At 39.8% G+C, this 19,050-nt stretch overlaps 1 pseudogene across 1 annotated transcript; it reads right to left on the reverse strand.

The window, feature by feature from the left end:
* Window positions 1-891: 891 nt before the first annotated feature.
* Window positions 892-1,601, reverse strand: LOC311631853 (histone H3.3C-like; annotated as a pseudogene). Its single transcript has one exon. The product of its transcript is annotated as a histone H3.3C-like (transcript).
* Window positions 1,602-19,050: the final 17,449 nt, after the last annotated feature.

Here is a 19,050-nt window from a genome sequence, read left to right on the forward strand (position 1 = left end):
CTTAATCTCTATCAAACTTTTGGCTTCTGGATTTTCTGACTTGCTTAAAAAGACTTCCCTAGCCTTAAAGTTATAAAAATATTCCTATATGTTCTCTAATGTGCTTTATTTGTTACATTTAGATATTTAATACATTTAAATGTTATTTTTATGAATGGTCTATGGAAGAGATCTACTTTATTTTCTCACAAATGGAAGGTGATTTTCATAACCCCATATATTTTTTCCTCCATGGAATTATAATTCTACATTTATCATACATCCAGTTCTAGTATATACTTATTTGTTAGTTTGCTAGGGCTGACATAATAAAGTATCACAGACCGGATGTCTTTAACAACAGAAATTTATTTTCTCACAGTTCTGGAAGGTAGAAGTCCAGGATCAAGGTGTCAACAGGGTTGATTTATTTTGAGGCCTCTCTCTTTGGCTGGTAGATTGCCATCTTTTCCCTGTATCTTGATGTGGCCTTTCCCATGTGGTCTTTTATAAGGATACCAGTCATGTTGGATTAGGGCCTATTCTATGATTTTTTTATAGCTTAACTACCTATTTAAAGACCTTACCTCTAAATATATTCTGAGGGGTGAGCTTAGGACTTCTGCATACAAATTGGAGGAGAGAGGGAACACAGTGTAGGCCATAAAAAGATGTTTTAAGAATTTTTCCATTCCAGTGTTATCATCGCAACTATAAACATAGAGAGTACTTGGAAGAAAATCTATTTAGAAATTAACTTTTTAAAAAACGTTATCTTTATTGTTGAAAGTATTACAGCTATCCCCACTTCCTTACATTGATCCCCTTTTCCCCTCCCCCTTCCCCACCAAGACCTTCATTGTCTGTGTCCATGGGTTATGCATATAAATTCTTTTTTTTCCCAGAAAAATTTAACAGGTTTATTTATATTGTGATAAAGTTGAACTGCTGAAACTTGTTCACTGAAACATTTGACTTGCATTAATGCTTTATGTCCCCGCATTTATTTTTAAAAAATTCACATACAAATGAAAATGAAAAAACTGCCAATACCTGATTTCTGTCCCCTATTTTCAACTTGCAATCATATAATTAGGTACCTTTTGACCCCATGGGGGAAAAAAAAAAAAAAGAAAAGAAAAAAGAAAACTTAACATTCAGAACTACCAATAACAGGAAGAAGAGAAATTTTTTAAAAGAATGAAATGTTTTCCATCATAGTGGATTCTTAAGCATGTCCTCCACTTATGCGGCATGCTAGCTGGATGTCTTTTGGCATAATTGTTACACGTTTGGCATGGATAGCACACAGGTTGGTGTCTTCAAAAAGGCCAACCAGATAGGCCTCACTTGCCTCCTGAAAAGCACCAATCTCTGCACTTTGGAAGCACAGGTCTCTTTTGAAGTCCTGAGCAATTTCTCACACCAGACTCTGGAAGGGAAGTTTGTGAATCAGAAGTTCAGTGGACTTCTGATAACGTCTAATTTCATGAAATGCCAAGGTACCGGGCCTGTAATGATGAAGTTTCATCACCCCACTCTTTCGAGTGGCTTTGGTAGCCAGCTGCTTCCTCTGGGCTTTGCCCCGTTGATTTGCGGGCAGTCTGCTTGGTAAGAGCCATGGTACACAGACCTCTTCACGTACCCCGCCTCTTCTTCGGCTGGAGCTCGGCGAAGCTGGAGGCAGCGGCGTGCAGGCCTTGGGAGAGCAACGGGGGCGGCTGCATATAAATTCTTTGGTTAATCTCTTCCTGCCCATCCACCCCTGTCCTTCTGAGATTCGTCAGTAGTTTAGGTGTTAGATTCTTTGTAAAACTTTTTCCAAACTCTTCTTTTTCCTAGAAACAGATATTTCCCATTGTATTTTATTTGAACCTCTATTATAACAATATTCCCTTTGTCAAGATCATTTCTAGCTTCAAATTAGATCACAAGCCCGTAGGGCTCAAATAATTAATGTTTTCAAAATATTAATTATTCATATTTTACATTATTAACAGCAGTCTGATAATGACTTATGATGCATCCAACACTGTTCTGTGGGTTTCACTTGCAGTACCTTCTAAGTACCCTGTAAAGTAGGAATAAGGCTCAAAAAAATTAAGTTACCTGCCTGAGAACACATAGCATGTAAATTGGTTACTTAAAACTTCAACCCCGCTCTATTTAATTCCAAATCCCAAACTCTTTACCATGAGAAAGTTAAGGATTTCTATAGCTATTTTATAACCCCCTCCAACTCCAAGCAGAAGGCCTGGTGCACAGTAGGTACCTAATATATGTTCTTATAAAATGAACTAAGCTGAAGAGCATGCCAATCAACACTTATGTTGTCATCCTTTCTATTTAAAGTCCTGTGACAAGTGAGCTATTTTAGGCCTGGATTACCTTGGTCGAAATAACAGATATGTGATCAGGGTCCTTCCCATCCCCATAGTACATGGAGCCTGTGCTTCCAAATAATCACAGTCACCCTTTCCTTGTTATGCACTCCCAGTTTTTAATATAACTCTTGGGCTCAAATCCATTCCATTACAGCTATTTACCTGATGCTACCATTTCTCAGTGTGTCAATATAATGCCATAAAATTTTTATTTAAAAATCATAAATAAAATAATGTTGTGAAATAGAGTAGCACATAGTCTACTAATACTACTTATCAGTTATCACTGGAGAATTTATGCAGTGGTTCACCTATGAGCAGTGTACTGTGTAACAACGTATGTGATTTGCTGGTTGTCTTAGTCAGCTTGGGTGCTATAACGAAGTACCACAGATTAGGTGGCTTAAACGACAGAAATTTATTTTCTCACAATTTTGGAAGTTGGGAAATCCAAGATCAAGGAGCCAGAAAAATTGGTTTCTAGTAAGGACTCCCTTCCTGGCTTATAGACAGCCAACTTCTCACTATGTCCTCACATGGCCTTTCTCTGGTGAATGCGCACAAAGACAGAGGAGATATAGAGATTGAAAGTGCTCTGATGTCTCTTATTAAAGGGACACTAATCCTATTGAATTAGGGCCCTACTTTTAAAACCCCATTGAACCTTAATACTTTCTTAGAGGCCCCTTCCTGAGGTGATGGCTTCAGCATATGAATTTGGGGGAGGAGTGGGGACACAACCATTCAATTCAGCTGTAACATCGGTCAAGTTGACTCAGGATGGAACTAGAGAGTAGACATTTGAAGATCTTAGCACATTTTGAGGCTCAATAAGTGTAACTAGAATAATACTTCTTTGTACCTAACTTGTTTTATCTTTCCTATCTGTGAGAATTCACATCTCTATAAAATTTTGAAAAACATTGCCTACTCAGAATTTATGTATAAATACTTGAGTTTCCTAGATGAAAGATCTTTGTTATTTAACGGTGTAAAAACTTCATCAAAATGAATAAAATGTAATTCTCATCCTAATCCACAGTTGCTTTATTTGAAATGTTTATTTATTTTGAAGTTATTTCCTTGGACTATACCTTCCTTCCGTAACTTTAGTGATCTCTTTCCTTCCTTACAGATATGACTCTATCTCCCCAGAGACCTTTGCTTATAGCTATGAAATTTTTATTGCTACAGATTTCCCTTTAGCTCTTTATGATATTTCTTGCTTCAAGGGCCTGTCTAGACCTGACATCCTATGGTTCTGAGATACTCCATGACGGAAGCAATGTTTTAAATTCTAGGCTTGTCAAGCTCAAAAAGCATATAAGGCCGAAGAGGCGGGTAGGGCAACAGAAGTACTGTTATTGCTGCTGTTCTATAGAATTGTAAAAGTCGCTCAAAATGACAGCATGAGTTGAGTCCTCTTCATGTAGCTGTAAATTCATAAACAATGGTTTTCTAAGACCATGTCAAGGTTTTTCTCTTTTCTAAGAATTTCCTTCCCGAGTTTCTTTGATGGCTCTCTGCCAGGTTTATCTTAAAACTGAATTTTCCTCCCCCTTAACAGCAGGTATTCAACTCTCAGCTTCCATTCACCTTGTATCTTACAATCGTGTCCTTATTAGGAGCTTACCTCTTTTGTTTTCCAAAGAGGCAGCCTTAGAACAGGTCCCTTTCCTTGGCAGCTTAGCCTTGCCATAGCTGCTCACTTCCCTTCTGGGACTGGGTTTCTTGCTATTGGTGGAGGTGGATGTAGCAAGGCCTAAGACTACCATTTGAAATGTAATATGTATCTAGCTGGCTGACATCATCTGAGTGAAGAATTTCGTTTTACTAGTTTTAAACATGTAAGAGATAAAGAACACATTTAAAAACCATTTTACAAGACAACAGCTTTTCAGAATTGTCCTAGCTTAGATTCTCTCTCCCTCTCTATTCTCAAGTGCAGAGTTCTCCTTGTCTCTAGAAGAAGAGAGGCTGCTGGTGACAGAAGTCATGATCTGTCTTCCCTTCTGAAAACACAAGCAGCTCCATGAGACCACCAAGCAAGATTCAACGCATTCATGCCTTGGAACCACGATTACTGATCAGAGCCACAACAACCAGAAGAAGGTACCTATCTCATTCCCAACCCGCCACCCCCTGGGGTAAAGTGTGCCGGCTATTAAGTAATTGTCTCTCAACTCCATATACATTATTCTGTGCTCCACTTAGTGATGCTGGGATTCTGTAAACCACTCTTCTTCCTCTTAGCCAGCTGCTCCCCATGAGGCTTTGCCAAAGGAGAGTGATTGCAAGTTTGAAGGAATCAAAAGGGATTTACTCCTTTCGGTTTTGCTTTGTGTTCTTAAAGGTCACACTAGCAATGCTTCTTAGCAGCAGTTTATTTCTGAAAGAGAATCTGACTCTAGCTTGTACTTTTCCCAATGCTCTCACGCCAGCCTCATTGCCCCTCCCAGAGGTACCAGCACAGCCAGGCAGTGCCCCCTCCTCAAAGGTCTGAGTTCCAGCCCCAAGACCCTCCTCTGAGTCCAGAGACAAGAGCACTCGCTGGCTAGTGCTACTCCTCAAAGATCTGGGTCCTAGGTCCTTTCCCTACTTTGCTCTAAGAATGTTTGGTGGGGCCAGACTTCTTGCATTTGCATGCACGGATTTAAAATTCAGGTCATTGTATTCATATATTAAAGGTAAGAAGGCCGGGGGTCTGGGGGACATAATTCAGATTATGTGTTGATTACTCCCAAACCTATATCTGTATGCCAGACATCTTTCCTAGATTTAAATGGAGAGCCTGTATGTACCTCAAACTCGGAATGTCAAATTAAATCATATTCCCCCTTTGCTCAATGAATTTTGACACCATCTACCAGTGCCCTGCAAGAACTATTTTTTTTAACCTTCACAAACAGTCTTCAAGTACTGTCAGTTTATTTCCTAAACGTCTCCTATTTTTCATCTCTGCTTTACAACCCTATTTCAGATTCACTGAACTCACTGTATTACTGTGAAACTCCAAACTTGTTTTGTTTTGTTTTCTTCCTTCTTCCAGGCTTCTTCACTTTTAATCAATTCTTGCTAGAATGTGTATAGCTTTTTAAAAGGTAATAAAACATTACAATTTCCAGGACACAGTTCCAGATCTGTCCGGTGACTCTGAAATATTCTCCTTCCACTCCAAGTGATTTAAGGCTCTTCTTTTTATCACTAGTTACGAGCAACTCGATGATGTGTCTTGGTGGTGTTTACTTCATGTTTCCTGTGCAATTTCATTCTCTTGGATCTTGGGTTTATAGTTTTCATAGTTTGGACTTTTATTCTACCTCCCAGAGACTTCAATAATATGTACATTTGGCTACTTGAAGTTGTCTCTCAGCCCAATGATTCACTTTTTTTCTATTTTCTTCTCTTCCTGTGTTTTACTTTGTATAATTTCTATTGCTATGTCTTCAATTCACTACTCTTTTCTTTTTTCCATGGCTAATTTGTCATTAATCCCATCCAGTGTATTTTTCATCTCAGTTATTATAGCTTTTCTCTCTAGGACTTCTACTTAGATCTTTTATTATATTTTTTACTAGAGGCCCAGTGCATGAATTTGTGTACCCGTGGGGTCCCTCAGCCTGTGGGATTGGGCTAAAACTGGCTCTCTGACATCTCCCGAGGGGTCCTGGATTGCGGGAGGGTGCAGGTCAGGCTGAGGGACCCCACTAGTGTACAATTGGGGCTTGGGAGGGACCACAGGAAAGCTCCAGGGTGTGTTCGGCCAGTGTCACTCAGTCCTGATCAACCAGACCCCAGCATCAAGCTAACCTATCAATTAGAGCATCTTCCCCCTTGTGGTCAGTGCACATAATAGCGACTGGTTGACTGTCTGCACCCTGGTGGTCAGTGCACATCATAGCAAGTGGTTAAGAGGCTTTAGCATATCATTAGCCTATTACGCTTTGACAGTTTGAATAGACGGCCCAACACAGCATATTAGGCTTTTATTATATAAGATATTTTCCATGTCTCTACTTAACATTTTGAAAATATGGAATACAGTTATAATAACTATTTTCCTGTTCTCAGTTTCTAATTTTAATAATCGATGTCAATTCTGATTAGTTTCAGTTAATTGATTATTCTCCTCATTTAGGTTATAACTCCTAACATCATATATTGGTTGTGCCTGCTTTTGTGCAACTAATCATACCACGTATTCTTTTGTATATTTCTAACATTGTGTTTGAGACTCATCCTTATAGTTTTGTGTAGTTGTAGCTTTTCTACTCTGATTGGAACAGTAAAGCATTGCATTTTATAAATCTATTATACTGTATTTAGCCATTTGTGTCAGAGGTCACCAAGACCACACTCAAGTTCAGTGATTTGCAAGAAAGACTCACAGAACTCGGAAAAGCTGTCATATGGTTAAACTTTATCATAATGAAAGGATACAGATTGAAATCAACAAAGGGAAAAGTTGCATAGGCCTGAGTCCAGAGAAAATTAGGCACACGCTTCTAGTTGTCTTCTCCCAGTGGAGTTGAATGGACAGTGCTCAATTTTCCCAGCAAGTATGTGTGGCAGTGTGCAAAGTGTTGTCAATCAGGGCAGCCCATACAAGCCTTGATGTCCTGGGTTTGTTTGCTTTTTTTATTTTATTTTACTTCCTTTTTCTTTTATTTTCTTTCTTTCCTTCTTTCTTCCTTTCTTTCTTTCTTTCTTTCTTTCTTTCTTTCTTTCTTTCTTTCTTTCTTTCTCTGAGGTCAGTCATGTGGGTATATGTGTGCCCACATGAATGACCTCAGCTACTCAATCTCCACACCCTCATAGATCAAATTGACACATCATGGCTCAAAGGCTCAAGCATGCAGAAACAGGTACTCACATAAATGACATTATTAGCTTAAGCTAACTGGCATAGCCCATGGCTTTAGGAGTACAAAAACACTCTTTTCAGGCAGGATATCCCAAGGGCTCAGATATCTTCTTCCAGGATCTATGCCAAGGACTAGTCCTGAAGACTTTGGGCATGGCAGGGTTTAAGTAGTCCAGGCTTGCAGAGTTAACCTTTTCTTCACACAGATGGGCATTTTGGGCAGTTTGCTTTTTATTAATGTGAATAGTCTTTATCTATTTTTTGTTGAAAATTTGAATGTATTTTTATTGGGTACTTAGGAATAAAATGGTGGGTCCTAGGATATGCATTTGTCTCATTTTCATAGAGAATGCCAAATCATTTACCAAAGTGACTATACCAGTTTACATTCCTAGAATCAGTGTACAGAAAATTTCAATATCCTTTTTCAAAAACAGTTTTATTGAGGTACAAATGGCATACAATAAAATACATATTAAAATTCATATTGATATTTTTTGACAAATGGATACATCTGTAAAATTATTACCACAAGCAAGATAGTGAACCTTTGGACCTAAAAGTTTCCTTGCAATCCTAATATTCTCCTAATGAATTTTTGTTTTCTGTTTAAATCAGGCAGAGTCATTTTCTGTTGTTTACAACTGAGACTTCCTAGCTGATACAATCTCATCTTGTATTTATGTTGCATTCACGCCCAGCTTGGTCTGCATTTCTTTTCACTTAAATAGATTGTTGCAGAGCATCTATGATGTATGCTAGGCACGCAGCCACTGACCTTTGCCTATGTAAGTTAGTTTGGCTGAACTCCAGATTGCAGCTTTACCCTTAGGACTCTTGGGAAGTCCACACATCTCTTTATCCCTGTTCCTTGCACACTGTTTTCCTTAAACACTCCTTCCTGGTTGGCCCAGAACCAAACTTCCCAACATTTATCTTCAATAGAGGGTTTCCTAGCTGGTAAGAGAAAGGGACCCTCAACTCTTCATTAAGTTGCATAAGCCAGTTTTATGACTTGAATTGTGTATCCCTCAAAAGATATGTTGAATGAAATTCAGCAATAAATTTGATGCAAAACCAATGTGATATGTCAAAGGTCTTTTAGAATTTGCTGCAGGCTGAGAATTGAGAATCATATGTTCCCATTTTAGTGATAGAGGAGGATATAGAAGAAAAAAAGATATGTTGGAGTCCTAACTCCCAGTACCTCAGAGTGTGACCTTAATTTGGAGATTGGGTCTCTATAGAGTTAATCCAGTTAAAATGTGATCATTATGGGTCAGCCCTAATCCAATACTATCATGAAAAAGGGGAGATTTTGACACAAAGACAGACACAAAGAGAGAGAAGATGATTCAAAGAGACACAGGGAGAAGATGGCCATATTACAAGCCAGAGAGAGGGTCCTGAAGCAGACTCTTTCCTCACAGCCCTCAGGAGGCATCAACTTTCCAGACACCTTGATCTTACACTTCTGACCTTTAGAACTGTGAGGCAATACCTTCCTGTTCAAGCCACTCAGTTTGTGGTGCTTTGTTATGGCTGCACTAGCGAACTACCGAACTACCGTAGTACAACCAGGTAGGGTGTGTCAGCTTTTCCTAATCATTTTCAGATCATGTGATGCACAACAGAGGTTAGAGGGTAGTGGCTGCTCTTTTGGAAATGTTATAAAAAATGAGGCTGGGGAGAGAAGAATTTGGGAGGATCAAACTAACCCCAGATTATTTGACTCTGGCCACTCATGAGACCCTGGACATGACTTGGCTACATCACAAAGTTCTGTATTCCTTGTTCTTTTCTCTCTGTTTTCTTAAATGGATAAGCATGATTCATTTTCAACAGCCATCTGTGGGAACACATGGATTCCTTTAGAGTCTATTAAGATCTGTTCCACAGTCAGAGGGCTGGGAGGGACAATATGGGAATGTTTTTCTCCAAAGTCCTTTTCATGGGAACTTTTCCAAAACCAGAATATTAGTACAGTTTTGAAAAAGGCAGGTACAGCATGTCTTTAAAAACTCCTCGAAATATTCTCTTCACCTTAAAGCAGGTCATCTGACAGAATACCATCAAAGAACCTGACTTCCAGCCGAGTCCCTGGAAGGGACTGGATTTTGCTTTAGTTACAAAGTTTTCAAAGTTTTAGACCTCCTATTTGTCTTCATGGTCAAACTTTTGATTAAAGAGGAAAGAAGCAGGGAGAAAGAGAATGACATAACAGACAGTACACGGGACATATCAAATGTATTCAGAGCAAATGATTCATTGCCCTTCCCGTTGAACCAGGCAATAATGAATATAACAAATGTGTCTGTGAGGAGCTTTTTTTCTATTTCAAGCCCTTTCTTAGGCTACTTTCACCCTTCAATCTTCACTTCTTTTTTTGGTCATTAGGTATGGATTTGAATATATTTTAGCAAAGCTGCATAAATGACCCATTTGGTTGAGCCTCGGGGAGTCAGATTCTGAGAATGGCTTAGAAGTGAGCTTAGTGACATCCCCTCAGGACCTTGTTCTGGTGCCCTTAATGAGTACCTTGGTTTTCTGGAGATCAAAGACCCCTTTCTGCATTGCCAGCCCAGTCCCCTTTGCTTCCAGCTAGTGTCACTGCTCTGCCTACAGAAGTTGCTTTTTCTTCTTTTAAAATTGACATAAAATTCACATAAAATAAAAATCATCGTTTTATCATTCTTAAAGTATGCATCTCAGTGGTTTTTCACATGTTCATAATGCTGCGCAACTATCAACACTAATTCCAGGACATTTTTATCACCTCCCAAAAGAAACCTGGCACCCATTTTCTGTCACCTCCTCATTCCTCCATCCCCTCTAGGCTCCAACAACCACTCATCTATTTCCTGTCCCTGTAGATTTGCCTCTTTTGGACATTTCATATGAATGGAATCATACAACATATGAACATTGTATCTGCCTGTTTTTGCTTAGCATGTTTTCAGGGTTCATCATGTTGCAGCATGTGTCTATACTTTATTTCTTTTTAATGCCAAATAATGTTCTCTTGTATGGATATACCATATTTTGTTTATCCATTCATCAGTGGATGAACATTGGGTTGTTTCTACATTTTGGTTATTATGAATAATACTGCTATGAGCATTCACAAACAAGTTTCTGTGTGGATATTTGTTTTCAACTCTCTTGACTATATACTAGGGAGTAGAATTGCTGGATCACACGGTAACTTTAGGTTTAATTCCCGGAGGAACTGCCAAATGTTTTTCCGGAGTCTATTTTTTTTTTTTCCAAGGAGAATAGAATTATAATTGATTTCAGACACACTGTTTTTGAGGGGCAGATGAACTATCAGAGAGAAATGCCCACCATGAAGTTGAAGATGCAAGAATGGTGCCTGAGATACCAAAATTGATTATTTCAATGTGGGCATCATCTAAATGCAGTGATTGCTAAAGCCACAGGGAGAGATGTCTCTGAGGCTGATAATACATGGGAAAGAAGGGAATATGAGAGGCCAATGATATCTATGATAAACCAAGCACCGTCTAGGATTGTGCTTTATGTATGCTGTCACCATAATCTTCACAATATATAATAAGTAGATGCTCTCATTAGCCCTGTTTTATAGATGGGGCAACTGAGGATCACAGAGGTGAAACATATAGACTGGTTTGCATAGCTTGTATACTATAGCAAAGCCAGGCTTTAAATGCTGGGAAAGACCTGAAAAAATTTTTAGGGATTAGAGATAGGTTTTTAAAAAGAGAATGCCATTAAGTGCAATAGGATGGTATAAGTGGCATATAGTGTTCCAGAATAAATAAGGGGTTTTCATTTGTCTGGGTTTTTTTTGTTTTTGTTTTTTTTGTTGTTTGTTTGTTTTTTTAAGAAGGTTGTCAATTGTGCCAAGGAGTCAAGTAAACACATAGCATATGTGTATAATAATATCTAATTATTTCATTTCAGACCCATTATATGCCTCATGGTGTTTCCTATTCAGACTTTAACCAATATGCCCTGGGCTATATGCTGTTGCCTTATGCTCATTTCTCTCTGCAGCACACCCGGACCCTGCTGAGTCTCTATTATAGACAATGAAGTGCATTTCAACAGGAGTAATAAAACCTATTATTTACAATGAAAAGTTTTACAAAAAACTGGTATTTCAAAGCAAAATGAGATTTTCTCACATTAAGCCATGAAGTGAAAGTTTGAGCATATAAGACTAAATAACTCTCAGTACTAGAAAGAAAAAGAATTCTATTGCAGTTTTGAAATAAAAACCATATTTTATAGGCAATGAGGCAGTACCCTCACCTTTCCTCAGTATTTTATGGCTTCAGCACTTTTTTCCTTCTTCAGACAGTGATGGGTGGACCTGAGATGAAAGGGCCATTATTTCAGAGCGCTGAAGCACAGCCACATAATGGTGACACCCAGAAGTCTCAAGCACTTTCAGCCAGTCAAGTCATTTCTTTTTTTTTGTTAGAAATTTTAGTGTGGTTGGGACTAGAGTCTTTCCCGACTTCAGATTGTTGGGTGACTTGGCACTTGAGGATGTTTTTAAGGACATAAAATAAGGTTGGAGCTGGATCTATTGTATATAAAGCGTGACATGAAGCTCTTGTATGGGAAGTTTCCATGAAAAAGATCAGAAAGAAACACATTTTTGGAGAAAAACAAGGTGAAATAAAATGAAGCTGATGCCATCGTCAGTCTAGAGTGTGCACAAGCAGTGGGTAAATTTATTATACTTAGTTGATTGTTTTGTAAAGTCAGATAAAACCAGGCTTTAATTTTTAGAGAAAGGATTCTGCTACATGTGCACTTTCAAGCTCAGAGACGGGGAAAGCCTCTTTGGTCCTTCCCTGAGGTGACTGAGTATCTGCTGAGATGCCCTCCAGAGACTATGTGGCTTGGTTGCTGTTGCTGCTGCATACAAAGCATGTCCTGGTGCCTGCGAAGGTGAATCCTTTCCATATTCAACTGTGGGAATACAGACCACAAAGGTGTGAGAGAGCATTAGAGCAGAATAGTCATTGCTGCTTGAGGTCCATGGCTATCAGCTCTCCCTACTTAACTCCTGAGAGAAATACACATCCTTTCAAAAGATCTTAATATTGAGTATCTACTGTGCAGAAAGACCTCCATGATTTAAGTTTCCTGGCATTCATAGCCTTGGATAATATTCTGCTGTTGAGTAAAAATGAGACCTATGATTTTTTCCTCACCAATTGAATATATTATAGTAAAGGTAATGAGATATCACTCTCATAATTACATTATCCTACATAATAAGAGAGGAATATGCTAATTATCTATTATGCCCTGAGGTGTAATGACCAACCGCATAAGGAACTGATCACAAATCTGCAGGATGTTGGATCAGCAAACTACAAGTAGGCTGGGGAGAGCTACAGGATGGGGCAGGGCAGAAAGCAAGTGGGAGGCGGAGAGCTATAGAGGGAGCAGGGCAGCAAGCTATCAGGAGGGGGTGTGGGAGCTACAGGAGGTCAGGCAGCAGGCAGAGAGCTATAGGAGGGCAGCAGAGAGCAACTGGTGCATGGATTTATGTGCAGAGCTACTAGTGTTATAAGCCTCCATTTTGCTCTAAACATTCTCCTTGCTGGCTGGTTGGAAAGCCCATGTGGCAATGATCTGCAGGCAGCTTCTAGGAGTGGAGGGTGTCTTCCAAGTCTTCGAGAAATCAGGGCCCTCTGCCTTTGCAACCACAAGTAAGGGAATTTTGCCAACATCTGATTGAAGGTGGATTCTTCCTCTGTTGAGCCTTTAGAGGAGACCACAGCCTCACTCAACACCTGGAGTGCAGTCTTGTGAGATGCTGAGCAAAGGACCTAGTTTCATCTTGCCTGGACTCCTGACCCACAGAAACTGTGAAGATAGGCATGCATGCTGTTTTAAGCAATTTGTTATGCAACAACAGAAGACAAACACATCCACATATTTTATCTACTGATCCAAAAGCTTAATTATAAGTTTAATTAGTAATCCTATTCTTAGATAACCACACTTAATGAATCTAATGGTTGACTGCTTTGAGTAAGCATCATAGAGTTTCAGAATGTTTAAGCAGATTCTGTCAAAGTTGTTTTTCCCCCTATAATTTGTTAATGGTCATAAAAAGGCTAAAGTAATGGGACATTTTTCTATTCTGAGTATGAAAGAAGTGTTTGTATCAAATTGAACTAAAAGGGAGTGCTATAGGAAAAGAGAACACCATTTCCTAACATGTGCACCACCTATGTTGATCACTGTTTATGGACTATTCAAAATAATTTCTACTATTTGATTATGTATGGACTAGAGGCCCGGTGCATGAAATTCATGCACTCTTGGGGGGCGGAGGGCGAGGGGGGTTGGGTCGCTCAGCCCAGCCTCTGCTCTCTTGTAGTCTGGGAGCTCTCAGGGGATGTCTGACTGATGGCGTAGGCCTGCTATCCAAGGGACATCCTTAGTGCTGCCACAGAGGCAGGAGAGACTCCCACCACCACCACCACTGTGCTCGCCAACCATGAGTCTAGCTTCTGGCTGAGCAGTGCTCCCCTTGTGGGAGCAGACCGACCACCAGGGGACAGCTCCTGCCTTGAGCATCTGCCCTCTGGTGGTCAGTGCATGTCATAGAGATCTGTTGTTCCAGTGTCCGGTTGATTTGCATATTAGCCTTTTATTGTATAGGAAAAACTCTAGCTCTTACCCAAAAGGAATTTAGGAAGTAAGACTGTCTAGAATAAAGTTTGGGTGAGCAATGCTAAAACTCATTAATGTCCCATCATCCTGCAGAAAGCAAAGTACAGAAATATGAGCAGCAGAGGCAATCTGGTTAATACAGGAAATTCTCAGAGGGATCTGTGTATACTTTTCATCTCTTTTTGCAGTCATCGCTTTCTTCAGGTTGTCTGTCTTCCTTACCCACTAGTTCCTTTTGGTCTGTGATCTATTTGATCTGTTCTCTAAGGTTTTGTTAGTTTTGACATCAACATTTGGCATTTTGAATAGTTTGACATCTCTTTAAACTTGCGATTATTTGATTAAGTAAATAATGTATAGAATTATACAACTATGTATAATTCTTTTAGTAATTGCTGAGTAATTGCATAGTCAGATTACTATAGCATTTTTATACGCACTACATTAAGTTTAAAATGGAAGACACGTTTTTACTTCAATTTTACTCATAAAAAGTTCAAAGTTCAATTTTTAAAGATTAAATAAAAAAATCTATTACACTATATTTTTAAAAATATGTTTTTATTGATTTTTTTTAGAGGGAGAGGAAGGGAGAGGGATAGAGAGATGGAAACATTGATTAGAGAGAGACATCAATTGGCTGCCTCCTGTTCACCCACTATTACTGATTGAGCCTGAAACCCAGGCATGTGCCCTGACCGGGAATTGAAACAGGCACTTCTTGGTTAATGGGTTGATGCTCAACCACTGCTCTATACCAGCCAAATTCTATTTCACTATTAATACTCAGGAGCTCATTTCTTTCACATCTGTCACCTACCAGTACCTACAGTTATCAATGACCTAGTGTGATTTTCATTGCATTTATATACCTGTGCAGGTATTGTCCAAAATCATGTGAAACCACTTTGAAAGAAATTGTGCCTAGCATTTCAGATAGAGGAATGACCAGCCTAGAGAGGGAATCAATCATGCTTTCAAGATTGCTGCTAATAAGTAGTTATTTTTTTAAAAATCCACTCCCTCAAGAGACAGATATAGAGAAAGTAAAGCAACAGGCAGACTGTCAAATTACAGTGGGGAGGGTAGGGAGATCTGGGGGAGATAATAGATCAACCGAAGGACTTGTATAAATGCATATAAGTACAACCAATGGACGTAAAACTATGGGGAGGGAGGGGATGTGTGGGAGGGAGGGAGGGGGGCAATAAAAAAATCAATAAAATATGTAAAAATATATATATATATAAAAAAAAATCCACTCCCTGCCACCATTGATGAGCTGATATAATTTAGACAACTGGACCACATTCTTTACCACAGAAACATCTGGACATTCAAGAAGACTTAAGAGGGGTATCTGCTTTATTCTCCAAGAAGGGACTGATAAGATCTCAGCTATAACATTTAGGAAAGAAAACCACAGTATTATCAGTGGGAAAATCAACTTATAGTTAGCCCAGTATGTTTCAGCTACTGGAACCACTGTGGGAAGTCTCTTTAGCCCTTATATCTAGTCCAGAATCTTCTTAAACATTGATGTCAATTATACCACTCAGCTCTTATGTCCATAAATATGGTTTAGCTAGAATTCCCTATATTAGGCAGATTGTCTCTGCTGCCAAAAATTCTTGTACTTTACATTCCGCAGGAGGCTAGGACATCAACAGCTTTTAGGATTGCTCACCCAAACTTGAGTCCATGCTTTTTTCTCTTCTTATATCCATTTTGGGTGAGAGCTGGAATCCATCTGGTTTGTTGTTGTTGTTGCATTTCATGTGCTTTGTACAACTAACCACTTCTCCACCTCTTTGCCACTTCCATTCTTACCCTCCTTCACCCTCAAGCATTTCCCTCTTCGGGATACACATGGTCCCCATTGCCCTTCTATATTGGATAATTGCCCTGCTGACTCCCTTCATCAGAGAGAACTTTGACCACAAGTCATAAGGTGACTAATGCTCCATCTTTCTAGCTGTACTGAGCCAGGTGATAGACAGATCCTTCCCTTATCCAACAAAGAGAGAAATGAGATTAGAGTTCAGCATGTGGGCCATTATTTCATAAAGAGCTCAGTGCTTCAGCACAGTTGCCTGATCTTTATCATCACAATTCAGTTTTCAGGACTCAGCGCAGAGAACAAATATGTTCAAGTTATCTTTCTCCTTGTACAAGAACATCCAACAGGAGCTCCCTCCTCCCAATTCCCGGAGGGGAGCGGCAGCCACTCCTGAATGCCATTGGAAATAGCAAGCTGAGTCCCTTCAGTTTAAAGACTTGAAAGCTTTGTGCTTTTTTGGTCTCAGAGAGTTGACCTGACATTTTGTCTTCTGGTCGCTTTCCACAGGGCCCTGCAGAATAGATTTTGCTTTGATTACCTGGTGATTTACAGCCCTTCTCATTTGCTTCTCATATCTCGTTTTTCCAGAGCATAGAGAGCTCTTCTTCTCTTACCCTGTTACCTCAAAGCAATTTTCCTTATCATCTTCCAGAAGTCCAATGCCCATCTTCCTTTTATTTATTTTTCTTCTCAAGGAGGAAGAGTATATTTCAGGTTGGGTACACTTGTAGGAGGCAAAAAAATCTAACCATGTGAAAGAACTACAGGGCCCACCAGGTCAGAAGATGAGCAAGGAAAACAAATACACGGGATTGTGCAGAATTATTAAAAAGAGCAGGTGATGGAAAACAAGAGAAAGCTGCCAGCAGTCTTCCAGAAGGTTAGGAACAAAGGGGTCAGCGAGGCATCTCTGCCAGTGTTGCTGTCCCGGCTCGAGAGGAGAAGTAGGTGGGGGAAGGAGGCTGAGGCTGCTCAGATCACTGTTTCAGTCACTGAATGAGAACAGCTGGTTGTGCTTCCCTTTACTCATGCATGGCTTTCCATGGGCTCCTGTGTGCTAGGGCCCAGATTGGACTTCAGTTCCTGAAACCCAGACTGGTGCTCTGAGTCCCACTGTCTTGCCCTCGTTTGGCTGTGGCTCACATAATTGCCTGCCTACCGGATTTCCAGTGTCACCCATTTGGAATTTAGATTCAGTGACTCACCCATTGATTAGGACTCAGCCCTTCCTCTTAGATATTGATTGCTGACTATTGGCTGTTGGGTGTGCTGGTCACCATATATTGCTCTTTGACCCACTTCTATGGTTGGTCCCAGAAGTAGGACCATTTCTTGTATCACCTGTCCAACCATATGATGCAACTAGTAGGGCCATGTATCCCCAAATAATAAGATTATTAATGATACAATAGAACAAATAGTTTGGCAAGAGCCATTATTCCATTTGATGATTAAACCAATCTATAAGTAGGTATTATTATCCACATTTTATGGGTGAGGAAACAGACTCAGGGAGAAAAGGAACCTGTTCTATGTCATTATATTAACTTATATTTTGCTGCATCACATATATCTACAAATTTAGTGCCTTAAAACAACACACATTTATTGCCTAAAAGTTCATATGGGAGGAATCTGGGCACAACTGGTTAGGTCATCTAGTCAGGGTCGCACAAGGCTTCAAATCAAGGCTATATTCTTCCTGGATGCTCAACTGGGGAACCCATTTGCCAACAACTCTTTTAGATTGTTAAGAAAATTTATTTCTTTGAAGGCCCGACTTCTTACTGGCTATCAGCAAAAGGCCCTTTAGTTTCTCAAGGTTGCCTGCAGTTACCTACCACCTGGCCTTTTACATAAGCAGTTTATATGGCTATATTTTCACAGCCAGAAGAAGAATATATCACTCCAGTCTACTAAGTAGAGTCACATATAAAGGAAAGTAGTCCTGGGAGTGATATCCATCATGTTTACCACAGATTCCACTTGCACTGAAGGGAAGAGGATTATAGAAGGGTGTGACTCATTGGCAGTCTCCTTTGGGTGTGTCTGGCACAGTCAGATGCTCAGTGACAGATCAGGGATCACGGCCATGCCACACTGCCTCCCTGCAGCCCCAGGTTTCTCCTCTGCCACTGTGGCCACATGGAATTGTCCTGTCTCAGGAGTCTGAAGACCTAAAGATTGGAGACACCATTGACACTGTCCTCAAGGTCATGCTCAGAGTTTGTTTTTTTTTATGATCAAGTCCTTTCAGTTTTTCAATACAAACCCTCTTGAAGAGGATTTAAAACAGGCCTGCTTGTTTTGGAATGTCATTTACGCAGTCCTCAGCCTTGTTGGGAGATTCCAGGTGGCTTGTGGCAGTAAAACAGCAAGCCCTCCCTGGGAGCAAACCTGAGCAGATGCACTATGTAAACTCAATAGTACGTTACATGGGGCTGAATTCTATTTCTCCTGAGAACTGTTTCTACAGCATGCAAACAAGAAGAAAAAGACCGAGTGCCATTTTTCAGTTTAAATCAATTCAGAAATACTTATATCTGGCTAGACTTTAAGTACCGTTCCCAATGAAATGTGAAGGAGATAAATCAGAGCTGTAGCCTCCAGGAAGAAAATTGCCAATGCATTAAGCAATTTCCTGTCACAGTGTCACGACATCCTTTTATTTCTGCAGAGATAGACCCTGTCACCAATCCCACATGACAGCCTTATCAGAGAGGTTGCCATATATCTGTGGATGTACCCAATTTCTTGGCCTTTCTTTAATTTTCCAAATGGTGATACAGTGGAGATCTGTGGCGAACAAACTCCACAGAGAGCTTTTCCTGCTGTTTATTAGTTTGTGATGAAAAACAACTCTGCAGAAACGGTGTATGCTACTCCTGAGTCCGAGATAGATTCTGTGTTCATTCAAACTCATAAAAAATGAGGGAAGCTCAAGGAAGCAAAGCAACACAAGAGGGTCTTGATAGAGGATCGAGATTGCTTTAGTAGGTGTACGAAAGTGTTTTGTTTTGTATTGTTTTATCACAAGTAAGTTAGGCAGTCCAAATACAATTTTTTAATATGCCAGCACATTGTTCACTGCTTCCATCAATCACAGCAGAATGTCACAGCAGCAGAAAAGCATGGGGAAAGCAAGGAATCTAGCTGAACTGAATTTATTAAAGTACTGTAGATGCAGATATTAGCAGTGCGTGCAGACTCAAACCTTAAAATGCACCGTGTCTGTAAGAGAAGGCAAGAAATTGTTTTACTACCCAAACTTATAAAAATACATACCATTGAGAAAA

Source organism: Pipistrellus hanaki, assembly GCF_964339955.1.
Source record: "Pipistrellus hanaki genome assembly, chromosome: 13".
Taxonomy (NCBI): Eukaryota; Metazoa; Chordata; class Mammalia; order Chiroptera; family Vespertilionidae; genus Pipistrellus; species Pipistrellus hanaki.